Source organism: Euphorbia lathyris, chromosome 8 (assembly GCF_963576675.1).
Source record: "Euphorbia lathyris chromosome 8, ddEupLath1.1, whole genome shotgun sequence".
Taxonomy (NCBI): domain Eukaryota; kingdom Viridiplantae; phylum Streptophyta; class Magnoliopsida; order Malpighiales; family Euphorbiaceae; genus Euphorbia; species Euphorbia lathyris.
Genome location: NC_088917.1, coordinates 24440589 through 24465692, shown reverse-complemented (window position 1 = coordinate 24465692; position 25104 = coordinate 24440589). Strand labels below are relative to the sequence as shown.

Here is a 25104-nt window from a genome sequence, read left to right as displayed (position 1 = left end):
GAAGCTTTGTTCAATGATTTATTGCCATCTATTTCAGTTGCAATTCGTTCGATTCGGCTGCTAATTCGTGAGGCTCGATCTGGTAGTTCGGACTGTTGTCTCTCCCAGCGTGACGCGGTGATCCTGGCTCGTCTTCAAGTCCCGATCAGATCCCCTCGGGCACCTAACATCATCTCGGTAAAATTGATTCCCCCACCGCCTTATTGGTTGAAGGTTAATGTTGACGGATCTGCGCTGGTCTCCCCGGGGGCTTCTAGCGCCGGTGGAGTATTCCGCTCGTCTAGAGGGTTTTCCAAATGGTGTTTTGCATTCCCAATTGCTTCCTCTCATGCTTATATTGCTGAGCTGAAGACGGTAATTTTTGCAGTTGACCTAACTTGGGAGAAGAACTGGCACAGGCTTTGGATTGAATCAGACTCCTTATTAGTGGTCAATAAATTAAAATCACATTCTACCAACGTTCCTTGGTTTGTCCATCAAGACTGGTTGAAATGTCTACAACAGTGCTCGCAGATGTCCGTCGTAATTACCCACATATACATAGAAGGAAATCGGGTTGTTGATGCTTTAGCCCGCTTCGGCGTCTCCTCCTCCGGCATTACGTGGTGGCAATCGGCTCCGCAATTCTGCCACTCACTGATTTTTGATGATATCTGTAATGTTGGTCACTTTAGATTTCACTGATTTATTTGTTTGTTTGTTTTTTGTTTTTTTTTTTGTTTTGTTTTTTGATATTTTTTACTTCGTTTTTCCGTTTCCCTCCCTATGTTACATTTTTTTATTTTTTTAATAATATCGGGTTTTCAGTGCGTGCTCTTGGAGTGCTAACCTAGTTAGGATTCCAGGATCATTGCTACTGTATCGTCCCAACTTCTATCCAAAAAATATTAGGTGCAAGCTATGGTTACATTATTTTTGACAAAGTAACCATTACTTTGTTTTTTTTCACCATTGGATTAACCAAACTTTCTCAGTTAACTCAATGAAAGTTATTTCATATGTTGGGGAATTTTGAATCATGAACTTCACATATCTTTGATGGCGAGCCATCTTCGAAGTCTTTTTCCCTTCCAATATTTTTCCCCCTTCCATTTCTCTTGAGTTGAGATCTTGAGAGAAGTAATCTTTTTTTTTTTACGAATTTTGGGAAGTTTTTCCTACTTTGGTCGACTTCGTTCAGCCTTGCGATCCTTTGAAGTTGTTAGCGATATTTTGCGAATATGTTAATTTCAACCTTGTCACGTGTGGTTAGGGTGCGGGCGTGCCAGAGAAATTATTTCTCAAAATATTAAAGACGGTTAAGTTTATGGAATTGCGCGCCAAAACTTGAAATCTAATCGAAACGATTGGCGAGGGACGCAAGGATTGAAAAAGTCCCTCTTGGGTCTCTCGCGCCGTTATAGAAACTTTGCGAGATAAATTGTTTTTATTTAAGCTAATGCGGGTAAATTGAAGACGAGAAAATAAAGGAAGCGAAATTGACACAAGATTTGGTGAAAAATCGGTATTTTATTGGTTGAATAAGTGTTTGAAACATGAAATTGGAAATGAATTACAATTGAAGTACTTCTATACTAAACATATAGCTAATTCAATTGAATTGGAAAAACAAATCAAATACGAGGAATTGAAATGCAATTAAAATAAAAATTGGAATTCAACAACAAACTCGGAGCCACAATAGCTATCTCGGATTGATGTTGAATTTTGGCGTCGGCGTGAGGTCCTTGGAGAGCTGCAATCGGTCGGGCCCGTACGGTATGTGCTTGGTGCAATGGCAAAACGTTGGTAGGCAAATGGAGCAGATTTAGACCTTAACTTCGGGAGGCTCGTTTGGGTGCTTACGAACACAGAATTGGACGATTAAGTAGGCTAGATTTAACTTCAGGAAGTAAGGAACAGTTTTGTATAAGGGATCGAAGGCTAAAACGGATTCTAAATGGACGGAATCTGGCTTTGAAAATGACTGGACGAATCTGGAAAATTCTGGACAGAATAGCTAAAAGAATTTGGGGTGCAAAGATTAATTTGTAAATGGAGTTTCTGGACACGGAATTGAGTGAATCAAAAGGCTAGATTGAAATTCAGGGCGTCAGGAACAACTTTGTCGAAGGGATTGAAAGCAAAAAATTATTTTAAATAGACGAAAACAGGCTTTGAAAATGATTGGGCGAATCTGGAAAATTACTTTGGAAAATGGAATTCTAATTGAAATTTGAGCAGAGTAACAGCTTAGGAATGCTAAATTGAATTGAGAAACTTGAAAGAAAGACTATTGGAACTTGAATTGAAGCTAAAGAGAGCTAAAAAGGGAATCGAAGCTAAGAAAAAGCGAAGAACGAAAAGAAGAACTTTGAAGAACTTAAAGAACTTAGGAGCTAAGAACTAGAGAGAATTGGAAGGGACCTTTAGAAAGGGATTTGTGTTTGTGTTGAGTGTGTTTTTTTATGAAGGGGAGGGGGTCTATTTATAGTATTTTGGAGTGGCATTTTGGTAATTAGTGAGTGGTATTTTGGTAATTAGTGACCAACTAACTTAACTAACTCCTTAACTTCCTCAACTTCCTCCAACTACCAATGCCACATCATCCCACTACCTCAACTTCCATTAACTTCCATTGACCAATTCCAACTGCTGACGAGAGAGAGTTGACGCCCCGTGTATGTCCGACTAAGCCCCGCGTAGTGCAGCTTCTAGAGTTGGCGCGTTTTGTTGATAGTGCATACGCGTGGCATCTCTTGTGTCACGTCTCGCGTGAAGGGGTACGCCCTGCGTGTTGGTGGATACGCCCTGCGTATTGGAGCTTCTGATCTTGGAACACTCTGCGGATGCGTCTTACGCGTGGCGTATTGGCGAGTACGTCCCGCGTAAGCAAGTACGCCCCGCGTAAAATGAAGGACGCCCTGCGTATCGGCAACTACGCCCCGCGTAGTTGAGTCTCTGAAGCTGAACGTCTTCGGAAGTGGTATACGCCCCGCATATAAAAATATACGCCTCGCGTATTTGGAGTGAATTTATTAATGTATACTTTTTATTTTTATTATTTTCTAGATAAAATGTAAACTATATCCTAAAATTAAACCCAAGCTTTCTATATACATGAAAATAAAATATATTTTATTTTGGGCCAACAATTGCCCCCCTCTTTTGTGTATAAATTGACTAGAATTGAAAATTTGTACACAAAAGAATGTATTTTTGAACCCCTTTTTTTTTTTTTTGAAGATGTGAGAAATAAAGCAGGAAAATTACAAAGCAATATGTACGCCGAAATTATTGGAGATAATTGTACAAAAATAAATAATAACAAACTTGACCTCGTGACCGATGAATGGTTTGAGATCAAAACAGTTGTTCAGAACAGTTGTTTGATGGGATTAAATTTGATTCAGATCAAATAAATACCAAAAGCTTGGTTCTGAGATAATTGGTACTTTAGAATCACGGATTGCTTTTGAAAAAAGTATGGAAATGGTTTGCAACAAGAGAATGGCTCGTAATAATGAAAAATAACTTGAAGCTATAGTAATGATTAATTTGGACACAACTGGCTCGAATTGAGGAGTGGCTAATGTTTATCTAAGCTAAATGGACTTCTAGAATAATCAGATTGGAATTTGTCGAATTGGAGAAATTGGACGTGTCGGAATCATTTTAAAATTTGAATACACGAGTTATCCGATGTAAGAAAAATCAAATGGCAATGGGGTGATTTCGAGTGAGAAAATTGAGGTTATAGGAAATCGTTTTGAACAAAATGAAAGTTGAGAGTTATGATTTGGATATCAACGAAGAAATTGAGATTGGTTTTGAAGGAAAAGGGGGTTTATGACGGATGAAATCAATTTTGGGAAAAAAGCTAACCAGAACAGTTGTTTGATGGAAATTATGATTTTGAGATCAATAATTTCCAAAAGCTTGGTTCTGGGTATTTTAATTAACCGGAATCAACTAATAGATTGCAAATACGATCTAGAAATGGTAATAACGGAGTGTTTCGGTTTGTGAGTTAGAGTTTGAAGCAAATGAAGAAGATGCGAAAACAAAAGTAGAGAATATGAACCAAATGGAAGTATGAACATAAATAATTTATTTTGAAAACTGAAATATTTTTTCATTTTCTTTTTTTTTATGCTGGCAACAACGCCAACTTATTTCGACCATAAATGGTCTTATGGGCTATATTGTAAGTACAAAATCATGTTATAGCCTCATATAATAAGATGCTCAATAACATTTCTGCAAGAGGGATATGAGTTTTCATGTCTAGATTCTTATTTTCATGACTCTCTTTCCGCATAATAAAAAGCATTGGTAAACTAGAGTCTACATAAATAAACAAGGTTAAGAAGTAGAAACCTCGTGACTTGTTCGGATGGTAGGAAAGTTGAAGTAGACTGGTGAAAAGAAGAATTATGGTCTGCAAACTTGGTCCCCAATTTGAGTTAACAAACTTCATGGTGATCATAAGCTCTGGAAAAACATGAGTTGTTGGAAGAATCATTAGAGGTATTTCTGGTGTGGATTCTCGATTAACTTCTCGATCTTGACTGCCCCCCAAACCATGATCATAGAAGTTTTCTTCATCATGACCGAGTTGCGAATTACAATCATAGAAAACTTCTTCATGTGTTTCTGAAGCCACTTCTTCTTCGATATCATAACTTTTCACAAAATCTTCTGATTTTAAAGACTTCACAAGAATGAGAGATTCTTCTAGAGTAAATTCTTGTTGAACCTCTTCCGGTTGGATGCCCCTCGGGTTGGATACCTCATCGTCTTGACTGGATTCTGAATCATAGCTCCAAGAAACATCTTCCTCATCTTCTTGAATTTCTACAGGTGCTTCATGGATGCCCCCCGAGTTAGAAGTGCTTGATGGGTCGTCACCCTCCCGACTAAAATCCGAATTGAGGTTATGAGATATATTTTCCTCTTCTTCCTGGGCTTGTACAACTATTTGACTCCATGGAAATTCTTTTGACTTTGGTGAATTTGCATCTCTGGGCAACACTTCTAGAGTGGGTTCTTGCTGGATTGCTTCCTCTTCGATGCCCCCCAAACCAAGATCACTAGACACAACATTGTCCTCTTCGTTGGATTCTGATTCATGGCTCCTAGAAACATATCCTTCTTCTTCTTGAATTGCTATAAGAGTTTCGTGGATGCCCCTCGAGTTCGGAGTATCTGATAGGCCATCATCGTCCTGGCTGAAACCTGAATTGAGGTCATGAGATACATCTTCATCCTCGTCTTGGGTTTGCACAACTTCCTTCTCGTTCATGTCGAGGCTCCATAAAAATCCCATTGACCTTTGGGGATTTGCATATATGGGCAGTACTTCTAGAGTGGGTTCTTATTGAGTTGCTTCCTCTATGCTGCCCCCCGAGTCAATATCACTAGACGCTACATCATCCACTTCGTTGGATTCTGAGTCATAACTCCTAAGAACATCTCCTTCTTCTTCTTGAATTTCTATAGGAGTTTCGTGGATGCCCCCCGAATCAAGATCATTGGAAGCGGCGTCATCCTCTTGCATGGACCTAGAATCATAGTCATAGGGATCGTCTCCATCCTCTTGACTTCCTATTGCCGGTTCACTGTTAAGAATCTTTGTTTTTGGAAGAGTTGGGCGTGTGGTGTATGCTTCTAACTTTGCATTATGATGAAGTACTGCATCTTGGATGGCCTCGATACAGCCTTCAATGCAGGTTCTGAAAGAAGCTGCGATATTAGCCGTCTGTTTCTCGAGTTGATCCGCAAGTTGTTGATATGCATCGTCTATTGATCGCTCCTCCTTCATAAGTAATGATTTGATTTCTCCATCATCCTCAATAACTTGGACTACTTCCACCTCTACCACATGACTGGAATTCTCAAGAGAGTTTTGGTCGTAGCTCATATTAGAGCACACAACATCTTCATATGTCTCATGCTCGATTGGAGCCATGACCGTACTCCTTTCAAAGCAAGATTGCCGACAAGGACGATGAAAATGGAGGTTTTCATCCCTATAATTGCAAATATAGCTACCTCGGTAATGAGGATTACTCATCCGTAGGTGCTCCCATACCTCAATATAATCAGGACCATGTGGATTTTTATGGGACTCCTGTACTTGCTCCACATAGCAACCATATTGATCATCATAGAATGACGTGGTTTGAACGTAAGCACAACACTTGCAATCAATATTATGTTCATCGCTATGAATAAACTGAACATAGCCATCGTCGTAGCATCTAAAGACGGTATACCAATGGACCCACAATCCGGTTGTACTTATTGTAAAATGTTGATCTCGATTGAAACCACCAAAATACACCGGTATCGTAGCATCCCTTTCATTTTCGTATGTTGTCCTCGTCATGGTTTGATTGCTTTGCACTCATTGATATTCAGAGGCATTTTCTGTGGGTAATAGAAAAAATGATTAAGTCAATATTTATTATGAAAAATAAAGCGAATAAAATTGCATAATGTAAGAGCATGGAATAATAATAAACTAAATTGAAAAGCTGAGTGCGAGAAAAAAAAAACATGTGTGATGGATTTTACAATTTTTGGCTAAGCTCAAAACAAAAATGTCCCACTGGGCGTGCCAAAAATTGTTAGCGATAGCTAATAAATTTTGGTATGGTAAAGTGGGATAATGAGTGTGGAAAAAATTAAGAAAGTAAAAAAACGAGTATAGACACAATTTTTGGCAAAAGCCTAAAACAAAGGTCCCACTGGGCGTGCCAAAAATTGTTAGCGACAGCTAATAAATTTTGGTATGGTAAAGTGGGGCGAGAAAAGTGAAATACGAGGTCCAAAAAATAATAAATTGTGTAAAAAAGAAAGTTTTAGGTTCTATATGCAATTTTTGGTAGCCTAAAAAAAACAAAAGGTCCCACTGGGCGTGCCAAAAATTGTTAGCGTTAGCTAATAAATTTTGGTAAGTGAAGTGGGGCGAAAAAACAAGTGAAAAACAGAGTGTTGTGAAAAATTTGGACATGTTAGAAAAAAATGTATTGGAATTTTTGGCAAAAGCCTAAAACAAAGGTCCCACTGGGCGTGCCAAAAATTGTTAGCGATATTTTATGAATATGCTAATTTCAACCTTGTCACGTGTGGTTAGGGTGCGGGCGTGCCAGAGAAATTATTTCTCAAAATATTAAAGACGGTTAAGTTTATGGAATTGCGCGCCAAAACTTGAAATCTAATCGAAACGATTGGCGATGGACGCAAGGATTGAAAAAGTCCCTCTTGGGTCTCTCGCGCCGTTATAGAAACTTTGCGAGATAAATTGTTTTTATTTAAGCTAATGCGGGTAAATTGAAGACGAGAAAATAAAGGAAGCGAAATTGACACAAGATTTGGTGAAAAATCGGTATTTTATTGATTGAATAAGTGTTTGAAACATGAAATTGGAAATGAATTACAATTGAAGTACTTCTATACTAAACATATAGCTAATTCAATTGAATTGGAAAAACAAATCAAATACGAGGAATTGAAATGCAATTAAAATAAAAATTGGAATTCAACAACAAACTCGGAGCCACAATAGCTATCTCGGATTGATGTTGAATTTTGGCGTCGGCGTGAGGTCCTTGGAGAGCTGCAATCGGTCGGGCCCGTACGGTATGTGCTTGGTGCAATGGCAAAACGTTGGTAGGCAAATGGAGCAGATTTAGACCTTAACTTCGGGAGGCTCGTTTAGGTACTTATGAACACGGAATTGGACGATTAAGTAGGCTAGATTTAACTTCAGGAAGTGAGGAACAATTTTGTATAAGGGATCGAAGGCTAAAACGGATTCTAAATGGACGGAATCTGGCTTTGAAAATGACTGGACGAATCTGGAAAATTCTGGACAGAATAGCTAAAAGAATTTGGGGTGCAAAGATTAATTTGTAAATGGAGATTCTGGACACGGAATTGAGTGAATCAAAAGGCTAGATTGAAATTCAGGGCGTCAGGAACAATTTGGTCGAAGGGATTGAAAGCAAAAAATTATTTTAAATAGACGAAAACGGGCTTTGAAAATGATTGGGCGAATCTGGAAAATTACTTTGGAAAATGGAATTCTAATTGAAAATTGAGCAGAGTAACAGCTTAGGAATGCTAAATTGAATTGAGAAACTTGAAAGAAAGACTATTGGAACTTGAATTGAAGCTAAAGAGAGCTAAAAAGGGAATCGAAGCTAAGAAAAAGCGAAGAACGAAAAGAAGAACTTTGAAGAACTTAAAGAACTTAGGAGCTAAGAACTAGAGAGAATTGGAAGGGACCTTTAGAGAGGGATTTGTGTTTGTGTTGAGTGTGTTTTTTTATGAAGGGGAGGGGGTCTATTTATAGTATTTTGGAGTGGCATTTTGGTAATTAGTGAGTGGTATTTTGGTAATTAGTGACCAACTAACTTAACTAACTCCTTAACTTCCTCAACTTCCTCCAACTACCAATGCCACATCATCCCACTACCTCAACTTCCATTAACTTCCATTGACCAATTCCAACTGCTGCCGAGAGAGAGTTGACGCCCCGTGTATGTCCGACTACACCCCGCGTAGTGCAGCTTCTAGAGTTGGCGCGTTTTGTTGATGGTGCATACGCGTGGCGTCTCTTGTGTCACGTCCCGCGTGAAGGGGTACGCCCTGCGTGTTGGTGGATACGCCCTACGTATTGGAGCTTCTGATCTTGGAACACTCTGCGGATGCGTCTTACGCGTGGCGTATTGGCGAGTACGTCCCGCGTAAGCAAGTACGCCCCGCGTAAAATGAAGGACGCCCTGCGTATCGGCAACTACGCCCCGCGTAGTTGAGTCTCTGAAGCTGAACGTCTTCGGAAGTGGTATACGCCCCGCGTATAAAAATATACGCCTCGCGTATTTGGAGTGAATTTATTAATGTATACTTTTTATTTTTATTATTTTCCAGATAAAATGTAAACTATATCCTAAAATTAAACCCAAGCTTTCTATATACATGAAAATAAAATATATTTTATTTTGGGCCAACAATTGCCCCCCTCTTTTGTGTATAAATTGACTAGAATTGAAAATTTGTACACAAAAGAATGTATTTTTGAACCCCTTTTTTTTTTTTTTTTGAAGATGTGAGAAATAAAGCAGGAAAATTACAAAGCAATATGTACGCCGAAATTATTGGAGATAATTGTACAAAAATAAATAATAACAAACTTGACCTCGTGACCGATGAATGGTTTGAGATCAAAACAGTTGTTCAGAACAGTTGTTTGATGGGATTAAATTTGATTCAGATCAAATAAATACCAAAAGCTTGGTTCTGAGATAATTGGTACTTTAGAATCACGGATTGCTTTTGAAAAAAGTATGGAAATGGTTTGCAACAAGAGAATGGCTCGTAATAATGAAAAATAACTTGAAGCTATAGTAATGATTAATTTGGACACAACTGGCTCGAATTGAGGAGTGGCTAATGTTTATCTAAGCTAAATGGACTTCTAGAATAATCAGATTGGAATTTGTCGAATTGGAGAAATTGGACGTGTCGGAATCATTTTAAAATTTGAATACACGAGTTATCCGATGTAAGAAAAATCAAATGGCAATGGGGTGATTTCGAGTGAGAAAATTGAGGTTATAGGAAATCGTTTTGAACAAAATGAAAGTTGAGAGTTATGATTTGGATATCAACGAAGAAATTGAGATTGGTTTTGAAGGAAAAGGGGGTTTATGACGGATGAAATCAATTTTGGGAAAAAAGCTAACCAGAACAGTTGTTTGATGGAAATTATGATTTTGAGATCAATAATTTCCAAAAGCTTGGTTCTGGGTATTTTAATTAACCGGAATCAACTAATAGATTGCAAATACGATCTAGAAATGGTAATAACGGAGTGTTTCGGTTTGTGAGTTAGAGTTTGAAGCAAATGAAGAAGATGCGAAAACAAAAGTAGAGAATATGAACCAAATGGAAGTATGAACATAAATAATTTATTTTGAAAACTGAAATATTTTTTCATTTTCTTTTTCTTTATGCTGGCAACAACGCCAACTTATTTCGACCATAAATGGTCTTATGGGCTATATTGTAAGTACAAAATCATGTTATAGCCTCATATAATAAGATGCTCAATAACATTTCTGCAAGAGGGATATGAGTTTTCATGTCTAGATTCTTATTTTCATGACTCTCTTTCCGCATAATAAAAAGCATTGGTAAACTAGAGTCTACATAAATAAACAAGGTTAAGAAGTAGAAACCTCGTGACTTGTTCGGATGGTAGGAAAGTTGAAGTAGACTGGTGAAAAGAAGAATTATGGTCTGCAAACTTGGTCCCCAATTTGAGTTAACAAACTTCATGGTGATCATAAGCTCTGGAAAAACATGAGTTGTTGGAAGAATCATTAGAGGTATTTCTGGTGTGGATTCTCGATTAACTTCTCGATCTTGACTGCCCCCCAAACCATGATCATAGAAGTTTTCTTCATCATGACCGAGTTGCGAATTACAATCATAGAAAACTTCTTCATGTGTTTCTGAAGCCACTTCTTCTTCGATATCATAACTTTTCACAAAATCTTCTGATTTTAAAGACTTCACAAGAATGAGAGATTCTTCTAGAGTAAATTCTTGTTGAACCTCTTCCGGTTGGATGCCCCTCGGGTTGGATACCTCATCGTCTTGACTGGATTCTGAATCATAGCTCCAAGAAACATCTTCCTCATCTTCTTGAATTTCTACAGGTGCTTCATGGATGCCCCCCGAGTTAGAAGTGCTTGATGGGTCGTCACCCTCCCGACTAAAATCCGAATTGAGGTTATGAGATATATTTTCCTCTTCTTCCTGGGCTTGTACAACTATTTGACTCCATGGAAATTCTTTTGACTTTGGTGAATTTGCATCTCTGGGCAACACTTCTAGAGTGGGTTCTTGCTGGATTGCTTCCTCTTCGATGCCCCCCAAACCAAGATCACTAGACACAACATTGTCCTCTTCGTTGGATTCTGATTCATGGCTCCTAGAAACATATCCTTCTTCTTCTTGAATTGCTATAAGAGTTTCGTGGATGCCCCTCGAGTTCGGAGTATCTGATAGGCCATCATCGTCCTGGCTGAAACCTGAATTGAGGTCATGAGATACATCTTCATCCTCGTCTTGGGTTTGCACAACTTCCTTCTCGTTCATGTCGAGGCTCCATAAAAATCCCATTGACCTTTGGGGATTTGCATATATGGGCAGTACTTCTAGAGTGGGTTCTTATTGAGTTGCTTCCTCTATGCTGCCCCCCGAGTCAATATCACTAGACGCTACATCATCCACTTCGTTGGATTCTGAGTCATAACTCCTAAGAACATCTCCTTCTTCTTCTTGAATTTCTATAGGAGTTTCGTGGATGCCCCCCGAATCAAGATCATTGGAAGCGGCGTCATCCTCTTGCATGGACCTAGAATCATAGTCATAGGGATCGTCTCCATCCTCTTGACTTCCTATTGCCGGTTCACTGTTAAGAATCTTCGTTTTTGGAAGAGTTGGGCGTGTGGTGTATGCTTCTAACTTTGCATTATGATGAAGTACTGCATCTTGGATGGCCTCGATACAGCCTTTAATGCAGGTTCTGAAAGAAGCTGCGATATTAGCCGTCTGTTTCTCGAGTTGATCCGCAAGTTGTTGATATGCATCGTCTATTGATCGCTCCTCCTTCATAAGTAATGATTTGATTTCTCCATCATCCTCAATAACTTGGACTACTTCCACCTCTACCACATGACTGGAATTCTCAAGAGAGTTTTGGTCGTAGCTCATATTAGAGCACACAACATCTTCATATGTCTCATGCTCGATTGGAGCCATGACCGTACTCCTTTCAAAGCAAGATTGCCGACAAGGACGATGAAAATGGAGGTTTTCATCCCTATAATTGCAAATATAGCTACCTCGGTAATGAGGATTACTCATCCGTAGGTGCTCCCATACCTCAATATAATCAGGACCATGTGGATTTTTATGGGACTCCTGTACTTGCTCCACATAGCAACCATATTGATCATCATAGAATGACGTGGTTTGAACGTAAGCACAACACTTGCAATCAATATTATGTTCATCGCTATGAATAAACTGAACATAGCCATCGTCGTAGCATCTAAAGACGGTATACCAATGGACCCACAATCCGGTTGTACTTATTGTAAAATGTTGATCTCGATTGAAACCACCAAAATACACCGGTATCGTAGCATCCCTTTCATTTTCGTATGTTGTCCTCGTCATGGTTTGATTGCTTTGCACTCATTGATATTCAGAGGCATTTTCTGTGGGTAATAGAAAAAATGATTAAGTCAATATTTATTATGAAAAATAAAGCGAATAAAATTGCATAAAGTAAGAGCATGGAATAATAATAAACTAAATTGAAAAGCTGAGTGCGAGAAAAAAAAAACATGTGTGATGGATTTTACAATTTTTGGCTAAGCTCAAAACAAAAATGTCCCACTGGGCGTGCCAAAAATTGTTAGCGATAGCTAATAAATTTTGGTATGGTAAAGTGGGATAATGAGTGTGGAAAAAATTAAGAAAGTAAAAAAACGAGTATAGACACAATTTTTGGCAAAAGCCTAAAACAAAGGTCCCACTGGGCGTGCCAAAAATTGTTAGCGACAGCTAATAAATTTTGGTATGGTAAAGTGGGGCGAGAAAAGTGAAATACGAGGTCCAAAAAATAATAAATTGTGTAAAAAAGAAAGTTTTAGGTTCTATATGCAATTTTTGGTAGCCTAAAAAAACCAAAAGGTCCCACTGGGCGTGCCAAAAATTGTTAGCGTTAGCTAATAAATTTTGGTAAGTGAAGTGGGGCGAAAAAACAAGTGAAAAACAGAGTGTTGTGAAAAATTTGGACATGTTAGAAAAAAATGTATTGAAATTTTTGGCAAAAGCCTAAAACAAAGGTCCCACTGGGCGTGCCAAAAATTGTTAGCGATATTTTATGAATATGCTAATTTCAACCTTGTCACGTGTGGTTAGGGTGCGGGCGTGCCAGAGAAATTATTTCTCAAAATATTAAAGACGGTTAAGTTTATGGAATTGCGCGCCAAAACTTGAAATCTAATCGAAACGATTGGCGATGGACGCAAGGATTGAAAAAGTCCCTCTTGGGTCTCTCGCGCCGTTATAGAAACTTTGCGAGATAAATTGTTTTTATTTAAGCTAATGCGGGTAAATTGAAGACGAGAAAATAAAGGAAGCGAAATTGACACAAGATTTGGTGAAAAATCGGTATTTTATTGATTGAATAAGTGTTTGAAACATGAAATTGGAAATGAATTACAATTGAAGTACTTCTATACTAAACATATAGCTAATTCAATTGAATTGGAAAAACAAATCAAATACGAGGAATTGAAATGCAATTAAAATAAAAATTGGAATTCAACAACAAACTCGGAGCCACAATAGCTATCTCGGATTGATGTTGAATTTTGGCGTCGGCGTGAGGTCCTTGGAGAGCTGCAATCGGTCGGGCCCGTACGGTATGTGCTTGGTGCAATGGCAAAACGTTGGTAGGCAAATGGAGCAGATTTAGACCTTAACTTCGGGAGGCTCGTTTAGGTACTTATGAACACGGAATTGGACGATTAAGTAGGCTAGATTTAACTTCAGGAAGTGAGGAACAATTTTGTATAAGGGATCGAAGGCTAAAACGGATTCTAAATGGACGGAATCTGGCTTTGAAAATGACTGGACGAATCTGGAAAATTCTGGACAGAATAGCTAAAAGAATTTGGGGTGCAAAGATTAATTTGTAAATGGAGATTCTGGACACGGAATTGAGTGAATCAAAAGGCTAGATTGAAATTCAGGGCGTCAGGAACAATTTGGTCGAAGGGATTGAAAGCAAAAAATTATTTTAAATAGACGAAAACGGGCTTTGAAAATGATTGGGCGAATCTGGAAAATTACTTTGGAAAATGGAATTCTAATTGAAAATTGAGCAGAGTAACAGCTTAGGAATGCTAAATTGAATTGAGAAACTTGAAAGAAAGACTATTGGAACTTGAATTGAAGCTAAAGAGAGCTAAAAAGGGAATCGAAGCTAAGAAAAAGCGAAGAACGAAAAGAAGAACTTTGAAGAACTTAAAGAACTTAGGAGCTAAGAACTAGAGAGAATTGGAAGGGACCTTTAGAGAGGGATTTGTGTTTGTGTTGAGTGTGTTTTTTTATGAAGGGGAGGGGGTCTATTTATAGTATTTTGGAGTGGCATTTTGGTAATTAGTGAGTGGTATTTTGGTAATTAGTGACCAACTAACTTAACTAACTCCTTAACTTCCTCAACTTCCTCCAACTACCAATGCCACATCATCCCACTACCTCAACTTCCATTAACTTCCATTGACCAATTCCAACTGCTGCCGAGAGAGAGTTGACGCCCCGTGTATGTCCGACTACACCCCGCGTAGTGCAGCTTCTAGAGTTGGCGCGTTTTGTTGATGGTGCATACGCGTGGCGTCTCTTGTGTCACGTCCCGCGTGAAGGGGTACGCCCTGCGTGTTGGTGGATACGCCCTACGTATTGGAGCTTCTGATCTTGGAACACTCTGCGGATGCGTCTTACGCGTGGCGTATTGGCGAGTACGTCCCGCGTAAGCAAGTACGCCCCGCGTAAAATGAAGGACGCCCTGCGTATCGGCAACTACGCCCCGCGTAGTTGAGTCTCTGAAGCTGAACGTCTTCGGAAGTGGTATACGCCCCGCGTATAAAAATATACGCCTCGCGTATTTGGAGTGAATTTATTAATGTATACTTTTTATTTTTATTATTTTCCAGATAAAATGTAAACTATATCCTAAAATTAAACCCAAGCTTTCTATATACATGAAAATAAAATATATTTTATTTTGGGCCAACAATTGCCCCCCTCTTTTGTGTATAAATTGACTAGAATTGAAAATTTGTACACAAAAGAATGTATTTTTGAACCCCTTTTTTTTTTTTGAAGATGTGAGAAATAAAGCAGGAAAATTACAAAGCAATATGTACGCCGAAATTATTGGAGATAATTGTACAAAAATAAATAATAACAAACTTGACCTCGTGACCGATGAATGGTTTGAGATCAAAACAGTTGTTCAGAACAGTTGTTTGATGGGATTAAATTTGATTCAGATCAAATAAATACCAAAAGCTTGGTTCTGAGATAATTGGTACTTTAGAATCACGGATTGCTTTTGAAAAAAGTATGGAAATGGTTTGCAACAAGAGAATGGCTCGTAATAATGAAAAATAACTTGAAGCTATAGTAATGATTAATTTGGACACAACTGGCTCGAATTGAGGAGTGGCTAATGTTTATCTAAGCTAAATGGACTTCTAGAATAATCAGATTGGAATTTGTCGAATTGGAGAAATTGGACGTGTCGGAATCATTTTAAAATTTGAATACACGAGTTATCCGATGTAAGAAAAATCAAATGGCAATGGGGTGATTTCGAGTGAGAAAATTGAGGTTATAGGAAATCGTTTTGAACAAAATGAAAGTTGAGAGTTATGATTTGGATATCAACGAAGAAATTGAGATTGGTTTTGAAGGAAAAGGGGGTTTATGACGGATGAAATCAATTTTGGGAAAAAAGCTAACCAGAACAGTTGTTTGATGGAAATTATGATTTTGAGATCAATAATTTCCAAAAGCTTGGTTCTGGGTATTTTAATTAACCGGAATCAACTAATAGATTGCAAATACGATCTAGAAATGGTAATAACGGAGTGTTTCGGTTTGTGAGTTAGAGTTTGAAGCAAATGAAGAAGATGCGAAAACAAAAGTAGAGAATATGAACCAAATGGAAGTATGAACATAAATAATTTATTTTGAAAACTGAAATATTTTTTCATTTTCTTTTTCTTTATGCTGGCAACAACGCCAACTTATTTCGACCATAAATGGTCTTATGGGCTATATTGTAAGTACAAAATCATGTTATAGCCTCATATAATAAGATGCTCAATAACATTTCTGCAAGAGGGATATGAGTTTTCATGTCTAGATTCTTATTTTCATGACTCTCTTTCCGCATAATAAAAAGCATTGGTAAACTAGAGTCTACATAAATAAACAAGGTTAAGAAGTAGAAACCTCGTGACTTGTTCGGATGGTAGGAAAGTTGAAGTAGACTGGTGAAAAGAAGAATTATGGTCTGCAAACTTGGTCCCCAATTTGAGTTAACAAACTTCATGGTGATCATAAGCTCTGGAAAAACATGAGTTGTTGGAAGAATCATTAGAGGTATTTCTGGTGTGGATTCTCGATTAACTTCTCGATCTTGACTGCCCCCCAAACCATGATCATAGAAGTTTTCTTCATCATGACCGAGTTGCGAATTACAATCATAGAAAACTTCTTCATGTGTTTCTGAAGCCACTTCTTCTTCGATATCATAACTTTTCACAAAATCTTCTGATTTTAAAGACTTCACAAGAATGAGAGATTCTTCTAGAGTAAATTCTTGTTGAACCTCTTCCGGTTGGATGCCCCTCGGGTTGGATACCTCATCGTCTTGACTGGATTCTGAATCATAGCTCCAAGAAACATCTTCCTCATCTTCTTGAATTTCTACAGGTGCTTCATGGATGCCCCCCGAGTTAGAAGTGCTTGATGGGTCGTCACCCTCCCGACTAAAATCCGAATTGAGGTTATGAGATATATTTTCCTCTTCTTCCTGGGCTTGTACAACTATTTGACTCCATGGAAATTCTTTTGACTTTGGTGAATTTGCATCTCTGGGCAACACTTCTAGAGTGGGTTCTTGCTGGATTGCTTCCTCTTCGATGCCCCCCAAACCAAGATCACTAGACACAACATTGTCCTCTTCGTTGGATTCTGATTCATGGCTCCTAGAAACATATCCTTCTTCTTCTTGAATTGCTATAAGAGTTTCGTGGATGCCCCTCGAGTTCGGAGTATCTGATAGGCCATCATCGTCCTGGCTGAAACCTGAATTGAGGTCATGAGATACATCTTCATCCTCGTCTTGGGTTTGCACAACTTCCTTCTCGTTCATGTCGAGGCTCCATAAAAATCCCATTGACCTTTGGGGATTTGCATATATGGGCAGTACTTCTAGAGTGGGTTCTTATTGAGTTGCTTCCTCTATGCTGCCCCCCGAGTCAATATCACTAGACGCTACATCATCCACTTCGTTGGATTCTGAGTCATAACTCCTAAGAACATCTCCTTCTTCTTCTTGAATTTCTATAGGAGTTTCGTGGATGCCCCCCGAATCAAGATCATTGGAAGCGGCGTCATCCTCTTGCATGGACCTAGAATCATAGTCATAGGAATCGTCTCCATCCTCTTGACTTCCTATTGCCGGTTCACTGTTAAGAATCTTCGTTTTTGGAAGAGTTGGGCGTGTGGTGTATGCTTCTAACTTTGCATTATGATGAAGTACTACATCTTGGATGGCCTCGATACAGCCTTCAATGCAGGTTCTGAAAGAAGCTGCGATATTAGCCGTCTGTTTCTCGAGTTGATCCGCAAGTTGTTGATATGCATCGTCTATTGATCGCTCCTCCTTCATAAGTAATGATTTGATTTCTCCATCATCCTCAATAACTTGGACTACTTCCACCTCTACCACATGACTGGAATTCTCAAGAGAGTTTTGGTCGTAGCTCATATTAGAGCACACAACATCTTCATATGTCTCATGCTCGATTGGAGCCATGACCGTACTCCTTTCAAAGCAAGATTGCCGACAAGGACGATGAAAATGGAGGTTTTCATCCCTATAATTGCAAATATAGCTACCTCGGTAATGAGGATTACTCATCCGTAGGTGCTCCCATACCTCAATATAATCAGGACCATGTGGATTTTTATGGGACTCCTGTACTTGCTCCACATAGCAACCATATTGATCATCATAGAATGACGTGGTTTGAACGTAAGCACAACACTTGCAATCAATATTATGTTCATCGCTATGAATAAACTGAACATAGCCATCGTCGTAGCATCTAAAGACGGTATACCAATGGACCCACAATCCGGTTGTACTTATTGTAAAATGTTGATCTCGATTGAAACCACCAAAATACACCGGTATCGTAGCATCCCTTTCATTTTCGTATGTTGTCCTCGTCATGGTTTGATTGCTTTGCACTCATTGATATTCAGAGGCATTTTCTGTGGGTAATAGAAAAAATGATTAAGTCAATATTTATTATGAAAAATAAAGCGAATAAAATTGCATAAAGTAAGAGCATGAAATAATAATAAACTAAATTGAAAAGCTGAGTGCGAGAAAAAAAAAACATGTGTGATGGATTTTACAATTTTTGGCTAAGCTCAAAACAAAAATGTCCCACTGGGCGTGCCAAAAATTGTTAGCGATAGCTAATAAATTTTGGTATGGTAAAGTGGGATAATGAGTGTGGAAAAAATTAAGAAAGTAAAAAAACGAGTATAGACACAATTTTTGGCAAAAGCCTAAAACAAAGGTCCCACTGGGCGTGCCAAAAATTGTTAGCGACAGCTAATAAATTTTGGTATGGTAAAGTGGGGCAAGAAAAGTGAAATACGAGGTCCAAAAAATAATAAATTGTGTAAAAAAGAAAGTTTTAGGTTCTATATGCAATTTTTGGTAGCCTAAAAAAAACAAAAGGTCCCACTGGGCGTGCCAAAAATTGTTAGCGTTAGCTAATAAATTTTGGTAAGTGAAGTGGGGCGAAAAAACAAGTGAAAAACAGAGTGTTGTGAAAAATTTGGACATGTTAGAAAAAAATGTATTGGAATTTTTGGCAAAAGCCTAAAACAAAGGTCCCACTGGGCGTGCCAAAAATTGTTAGCGATATTTTATGAATATGCTAATTTCAACCTTGTCACGTGTGGTTAGGGTGCGGGCGTGCCAGAGAAATTATTTCTCAAAATATTAAAGACGGTTAAGTTTATGGAATTGCGCGCCAAAACTTGAAATCTAATCGAAACGATTGGCGATGGACGCAAGGATTGAAAAAGTCCCTCTTGGGTCTCTCGCGCCGTTATAGAAACTTTGCGAGATAAATTGTTTTTATTTAAGCTAATGCGGGTAAATTGAAGACGAGAAAATAAAAGAAGCGAAATTGACACAAGATTTGGTGAAAAATCGGTATTTTATTGATTGAATAAGTGTTTGAAACATGAAATTGGAAATGAATTACAATTGAAGTACTTCTATACTAAACATATAGCTAATTCAATTGAATTGGAAAAACAAATCAAATACGAGGAATTGAAATGCAATTAAAATAAAAATTGGAATTCAACAACAAACTCGGAGCCACAATAGCTATCTCGGATTGATGTTGAATTTTGGCGTCGGCGTGAGGTCCTTGGAGAGCTGCAATCGGTCGGGCCCGTACGGTATGTGCTTGGTGCAATGGCAAAACGTTGGTAGGCAAATGGAGCAGATTTAGACCTTAACTTCGGGAGGCTCGTTTAGGTACTTATGAACACGGAATTGGACGATTAAGTAGGCTAGATTTAACTTCAGGAAGTGAGGAACAATTTTGTATAAGGGATCGAAGGCTAAAACGGATTCTAAATGGACGGAATCTGGCTTTGAAAATGACTGGACGAATCTGGAAAATTCTGGACAGAATAGCTAAAAGAATTTGGGGTGCAAAGATTAATTTGTAAATGGAGATTCTGGACACGGAATTGAGTGAATCAAAAGGCTAGATTGAAATTCAGGGCGTCAGGAACAATTTGGTCGAAGGGATTGAAAGCAAAAAATTATTTTAAATAGACGAAAACGGGCTTTGAAAATGATTGGGCGAATCTGGAAAATTACTTTGGAAAATGGAATTCTAATTGAAAATTGAGCAGAGTAACAGCTTAGGAATGCTAAATTGAATTGAGAAACTTGAAAGAAAGACTATTGGAACTTGAATTGAAGCTAAAGAGAGCTAAAAAGGGAATCGAAGCTAAGAAAAAGCGAAGAACGAAAAGAAGAACTTTGAAGAACTTAAAGAACTTAGGAGCTAAGAACTAGAGAGAATTGGAAGGGACCTTTAGAGAGGGATTTGTGTTTGTGTTGAGTGTGTTTTTTTATGAAGGGGAGGGGGTCTATTTATAGTATTTTGGAGTGGCATTTTGGTAATTAGTGAGTGGTATTTTGGTAATTAGTGACCAACTAACTTAACTAACTCCTTAACTTCCTCAACTTCCTCCAACTACCAATGCCACATCATCCCACTACCTCAACTTCCATTAACTTCCATTGACCAATTCCAACTGCTGCCGAGAGAGAGTTGACGCCCCGTGTATGTCCGACTACACCCCGCGTAGTGCAGCTTCTAGAGTTGGCGCGTTTTGTTGATGGTGCATACGCGTGGCGTCTCTTGTGTCACGTCCCGCGTGAAGGGGTACGCCCTGCGTGTTGGTGGATACGCCCTACGTATTGGAGCTTCTGATCTTGGAACACTCTGCGGATGCGTCTTATGCGTGGCGTATTGGCGAGTACGTCCCGCGTAAGCAAGTACGCCCCGCGTAAAATGAAGGACGCCCTGCGTATCGGCAACTACGCCCCGCGTAGTTGAGTCTCTGAAGCTGAACGTCTTCGGAAGTGGTATACGCCCCGCGTATAAAAATATACGCCTCGCGTATTTGAAGTGAATTTATTAATGTATACTTTTTATTTTTATTATTTTTCAGATAAAATGTAAACTATATCCTAAAATTAAACCCAAGCTTTCTATATACATGAAAATAAAATTTATTTTATTTTGGGCCAACAGAAGTAAAGGGCGCAAAGATGCATATTTTACCGGATCCTTTATAGAATATATTTTTTTTCAACCAAAGATGTTACTTGTCATCAATTCAACCTCTCATACGAGTAGGGGTGCTTGGGAAATATCTTATCTACTCGGACATAACATCTTTTGGCTTGTTCTTAACCTGTTCCCGAGAGGCGCTCGGTTTCTATCCATTCATGTGTAGCTAGGGCTGTTTAAGGACTCATTCACTTTCCTAAGCTAGAAGTACTATACTATAAAGGAAAAAACAAAGTCATCATTTAATGGTGGAAAAAACGAAATAATGATTACTTTGTCAAAAACAAAGTAATTATAATATCTCCCTAATATTTAATATCATCTAAAGCAAAACATTTCATAAAATAAGGAGTTAAGGAGTTATGTCTGAAAAACAATTGCTTAAAAAAAGTCCCAAAAACAATTGGATTAGGCCGAACTTAGTTTGACGTTTTTAACATGAATAATTTTACTAACATGATAGGATGACCGATCCTAGTTTTATGAAGGTTTAGAAATGAAGTATCAAATAAAAGTCTTAATAAATAATTATAAGTAAAAAATATATATTTAAAAATAACATATTTTTGTTGCATATAATAAGAGATCTAATAAAATTATCAAATTTCAAATAAAAAAATATTTTATTTTGTATTAAATATTCAATTGCTTATACAAAATATTATCTACGAACATTTTTAGATATAGAATTACTAAAAATAATTTCTACATCAGTATTCTCTAATATATTTCTCTCGATGCATAAAATTGTTAAATCATTTAATCTTTCTTGAGACGTTGATGATCTTAAATAGTTTTTCAATAATTTTAACTCCAAAAATATTCTTTCAGTAGATACAACGGTCATTAATTAACATAGTAACAGGATTCGAAAAGCAATTGAAATAATTAGATAATAATCTGATGCTTTGTCAAACTCAAGAATTTCAAATGTCTAAATCAACAATTTTGACCAAAGCATTTGCAACACTTTCATTTCTGAAAAACATCATCTTCATGAGTATGCGAAAAAATATTATAAGAAAAATATAGTCATAAATTTGTGTATTGTGACTGTTTACGTCTATGAATTATATTTACTATCATTGTATCTTTTGAGATTCTAATTTTTGTATTTTTTTATAAAAAAATTATTTTTGCACATTTCCCTCGTGCCTAGATGTGTGCTATGAATTGTTTAAACATAAAATTATTTCTGTAACCCTTGCAACTTTTAAGATTAAATTTCTATATTATTCTTATTTTGGAAAAAAAATATTATTATTTACCCCTCCATCCATTGGATCCTGGGCTCACGCTCCTTCTGTCCATGCCCATGGATGGCCCTAACGATGATAGTTATGTAATCATCCTAACACTACAAAAAAAAGGCTTTTAATGAGAAGAAAAATTATTATTAAAAGTCCAAATATTCTCATGAAAGGGTTTTTAATGAGAATTATTACTCTCATGGCTCCCTTCATTACAGGGGTCCCTTACTAAAAGTAATTATGAGAATAAAATACCTTCTCATTATCACAATATATAATGAGATTAATTGTCCTCATCAGACTGTTTTATAATAATAAAAACTCTTCTCGTTAAATTGTTTATAATAATTAGAAATAATCTCATTAATTTTTTATATAATAATTAAAAATCTTCTCATTAAATCTTTTATAATGATTCAAAAACCTCTCATTAAAGATTTTATCATGATAAAAAAAATATTTACGGTATATAATAATATTCTGCTTATTAATTATAAAAATACAATTCAACAATAAATTATAAAACAAAGTTCCATTTCAATTCACTAAGACAAAAAAGCCGCAACATGGAGAAACAAAATGCATTACATGAGCAATAGAATAGCTTGGATTTGCATATTGCTAAACAATCAGCATCAACATCCTATATAAAAGCTCTAGCCGGATGCCTGACTCCAACAAACATGGCATAGCCAAGCATTCTAACCTCTGTAGAGAATGACAGATATTGTGGAGGGAGTTTGGTTACCTTTGTAGAGAGTTAACCTCATAACTATGACGAACATGAAGTTTCTTCAGATTCCTACAACCTTTAGCTATGCTGCAAATAGTATCATCACCAACACTCGAACAATCTACCAGTTGAAGAGACTACAAGAACTTACAGCCCTTTCCCATTTCTAGAAGATCATGATTTCTAATTCTTTGGCAGTATAATAAAGCCAACTCAGTAAGGTGCCTACAAACAGTCAAAAGTTTCAGTCATGACAACACACGAACAGGAGAAGGCTGCCAAACAAACAGTCTAAAGATGGTAACTACACATAAATCAATAGAACAATTTTCGATATTGAAAGGGTGAAAAGGAGAAGGCTTCCAAACAAACAAAGCAAAAAAAACAGAGACAGAGAAATTACAACCAAAATTGTCCAATCTCCTCAAGTCTAAGAGTTCTGATCTTGTGGCAACCATTAACTTCAAGATGGGTCAGTTGTCTGCAACTAGTGGCAATTGCTTCTAAACCCCTGTCACTAAGGAAGTAGCAATCACTTAAGAGTAAGATTTTTCAACTTCTTACACCCATCCCCATGGCACACAAACAGCTGAAGAGTACAATGAAGAAACTTTAATCATCATGAATTGCCAGAGTTATTTGAAAGCCCCAAGATGATATAATACAGTTCAAATTTTATACAAAATAAAGAAAAATCGAAATTAGAAGATAACAGTAATGTAAAACGAGCACACTTCCTCTCAAAAGATTCTTGCCTTGATATAGCACATCCCCAAGGAGATAGGAAAACAAGGAAACTAAAGTTCATCCATATTTTAGCCTTTGTGAAAAGCAGATTAATGTAAGGAGAAATTCAGAGCCCATGACATATATTTCAATAGCTCAGCTCAGCCAGAATATCTAACTTCCTCTCAAAAGATTCTTGCCTTGATATAGCACATCCTCAAGGAGATAGGAAAATAAAGAAACTAAAGTTCATCCATATTTTAGCCTTTGTGAAAAGCAGATTAATGTAAGGAGAAATTCAGAGCCCATGACATATATTTCAATAGCTCAGCTCAGCCAGAATATCTAACCTATCAGTAAGTTGCGGGAAACTATATAGAGCCAACAATTCCAATGACAAACAACGAGTTCCTATAGCCATCAAAGCCTCATATGTAACATTAATACTTTGTAACTTCAAAACATTAAGAGAAGGGCATATTGGGCAATCAAAAGAACAACACTAGTTTTGATAATTTCTGAATCTAGTGAAAAGGTTTCAACAGATTTGCAATAAGAACCCACTACTTCCATCGATATATCAGTTGTTTTTACACAGGCTGCAATACCAAGAGACTTCAGTGATTTTCCAACCACATCCTTGGGCTAATTCAACCAAGCTAGAGTCTATCAAACCCTCACAAAAACGAAGTTCAAATCTTCAATCAAATATATTGATATACAAAAAGAAATGGCAAAACAGGAATCAATTGGCAAATGTCCTTCATGCTTAAGTGAAATAACCCAAAATGGCTGGTTCTTGTCGAAATGGCTTCACATTTACATGTAAGAGCTTTATTAATTCATCCTTGTTAAAGCATTGTGACTTAATGAATTGAATGAGCAAAAATAGAAACCAAAAAACAGAGACAAAGTTGACTCACTCACAAGTGCTTAACATGTTTAAGGAGGTCCAAGCCCAGTTGAAACAAACACAAACTGCATTACAAACTATAAACATCAGCAATATTACAAATGAGATAATGAACAACTAAGTGAAAAATTGTACTTTCAGTTCTCCATCCCGTTGCAAGCAGAGAAGAGAGAAGAGAGTTTCTACCTCACTCTTGTTTCCAATCTTTAAATCTAAAATGCCCTAATCAATTAAACCCCTTAACAGAACTAAGCATTTGCAGAAGATACCCGAAAGGGATATGCCATAGGTACAGAGGAATAATCTAGAAGGCAAAGCAAAACTTACATTGGAGAGAATTGAAACAATTAAGTATGGACGCAGGAAAACGTTGATTAGAGTAGCCATTGAACTGAAGCAAGTCGCTCGTGGATGGAAAATGGTTTGGTACCATCAGAGACTAGGTTGCAGACTAATTGCGGGTGGTTGGAGAGTCGCAAACGACACATACAAGGTCGCAGACTTGCGCGTAGTGATTCAGTAAGAGGTTCTAAGCCGTGAATTTCAACTGCATTGAGGTTTGACGCTATGTGCGAAATCGAAAATAAGGAATGAATTTGAGAATACTAAATTTGTCTAAGGTTTTGCCGAAAGGAATGGAGCGAACCCCTAAAAGTATGGAGGGAAGCTGAAAAATTAGGGGGGAATGGGTGGCGGTAAAGTGAA

General features: G+C 37.5%; 1 long non-coding RNA gene across 2 annotated transcripts; it reads right to left on the bottom strand.

The window, feature by feature from the left end:
* Positions 1-22616: 22616 nt before the first annotated feature.
* On the bottom strand, positions 22617-25104 carry LOC136202139 (uncharacterized). Of its 2 annotated transcripts, none has more exons than XR_010674322.1 (3): positions 24727-25104; positions 24414-24464; positions 22617-23349 (listed from the first exon to the last, which is right to left on the bottom strand). It is a non-coding gene; the product is annotated as an uncharacterized lncRNA (long non-coding RNA). The 2 variants fall into 2 exon arrangements; XR_010674321.1 differs by having other exon boundaries at positions 22617-23277.